The sequence below is a fragment of the Phyllostomus hastatus genome, unplaced genomic scaffold, assembly GCF_019186645.2.
Source record: "Phyllostomus hastatus isolate PE091 unplaced genomic scaffold, TTU_PhHast_1.1 phas_contig_113, whole genome shotgun sequence".
NCBI lineage: Eukaryota > Metazoa > Chordata > Mammalia > Chiroptera > Phyllostomidae > Phyllostomus > Phyllostomus hastatus.
The window spans coordinates 1,192,761-1,194,884 of NW_025333530.1; the positions used below are offsets into that span (position 1 = coordinate 1,192,761).

The 2,124-nt window shown below is 39.8% G+C and overlaps 1 pseudogene; it reads left to right on the top strand.

The window, feature by feature from the left end:
- Positions 1-561: 561 nt before the first annotated feature.
- LOC123817459 lies at positions 562-1,588 on the top strand (annotated as a pseudogene).
- Positions 1,589-2,124: the final 536 nt, after the last annotated feature.

Genomic DNA, 2,124 nt, shown 5'->3' on the forward strand with positions numbered 1-2,124 from the left:
ATTGAATTTAGACATTTTTCAAATACTAAAAAAGCTAAAATACTTTAATGAAATATGTCTTGTAAAAGACAGTATAAAGCTATAAAAATTCTTATAGTTATACTGAACAAGTAATACTTGTAAAACATTTCATAAAAACAATGTAAATAATAACAAAACCATCCTGGTCACATGTAATTGTCAAACATAACTTAGCCTTTCAGAGAACTGTTTGTCAGAGGTACTACTACTGTCCTGCTTTTTTGTACAAATAAGGAAATTGACACAAATGGGTTATGAAATACTAGGTGCCAACTGGTAATGAAAAATAGACTTGAATCCAATTTTTCATCAGAACCTACTTTCTAAAACAATTTATAAAAATGGAGGCTGATTTCCTTTGCAGCCCACTGATCTCAGAAGCTGAGGCAGATTGGATCGCTAGCAGGGCTCAGAACTGAGGCCAGATCATACCACCTTTTTCACCCTCAGTGCTGATTGGAGTTCCTTGCATCCAGCCAGCAACTATAGAGCTCTCCACTGAGAAGGGAAGACTGAACCCCACTGAAAAAGAAGGCGGCAATGGCAGCTTCCTGTGTCGTCCTGCACACTGGGCAGAAGATGCCCCTGATTGGACTGGGCACCTGGAAGAGCAACCCTGGCCAAGTAAAAGCAGCTATTAAGTATGCTCTGAGTGTCGGCTACCGCCACATTGCCTGTGCTGGAGTCTATGACAATGAGACTGAGATTTGGGAGGCCCTGAAGGAGAATGTGAGACCTGGCAAGGCGGTGTCTCAGGAGGAGCAGTTTGTGACTTCCAAGCTATGGAGCATGAAGCAGTGCCCTGAGGATGTGGAACTTGTCCTCCGGAAGATGCTGGCTGACCTCTAGCTGGAGTATTTGGACCTGTACCTGATATTCTGGCCTTATGCTTTTGAGCAGGGAGGTGACCTCTTCCCTATGAATGCTGATGGGACTATCCACTATGACTCCACTGACTACAAGGAAACCTGGAAGGTTCTGGAGACACTGGTGTCTAAGGGGTTGGTGCGGTCACTGGGCAGGTCCAACTTCAGCAGTTGGCAGATTGATGATCTGCTCAGTGTGTCCTCTGTGTGTCCAGCTGTCCTGCAGGTGGTAGACCACCTGAATCTGGCTCAGAACCAGCTGATTGCCCACTGCCAAGTATGTGGCCTGAAGGTGACGATTACAGCCCTCTGGGCTTCTCTGGTCAGGCAGAATCCTGATGAGCCTGTCCTGCTTGAGGAACCGGTGCTCCTGACACTGGCTAAAAAGTACAGCCGGTCTCCAGCCCAGATCTTGCTCAGGTGGCAGGTCCAGGGGGAAGTGATCTCCATGCCCAAGAGTATCACACCTTCCTTGAGAACATCCAGGTTTTTTACTTCACCTTTATCTCAGAAGGGATGAAGCAGATAGATTCCCTGAACAAAAATTGGCTATACATAGTGCTGCTACTTAGGGTGGGTGAGAAGAGGCCCCAGGAGACACAGAGCACCCTTTGTACCCCTTTAATGACCCACAGAAGCCACAGCTTCCTTTCCAGCTCTCCAGCTACCAGTTTCTGCCACCTCCAGAAAGAGTAAATTAATAAAGCCATTGGAATATCTACACTAAAAAAAATTATAAAAACGCATGCTGTGTGATTGCCAAATTAAAAATGAATCAACATATTTTGAGACAAATAGTAAAAGTGAAAAAAATTCAAAATATTTCTGTTTAAAAGATACTAGCATAAATCTAAGATGAATTGAAAAGTTAAATTTTATGAAAATAAAACCATAAAATTTGTACATATATGTATATGAACAGTTATCAAAGCTATGAAGAATAGAAATGTTTCAAAATTTAGAAATAAGTGAAATACTTAAAGTATGATATAAACATATTTCAAAATTATAATCAACTAAAATCTTCTATTATGTATGATAAAATGATGTTTAAATTAACAAAAACTTAAAAATGTATTTGCAATAATGTAAAAATCAAAACTATCATAAAAACAAAGAATTGTCATAGGTTTAATTCAATGCTCTAAATTATAAATATTTTACCTATAAAAGAAAGAACATAAAGCACAAAATTTATAAGAGAACTATTCACATTCATATATATATATGGATAACA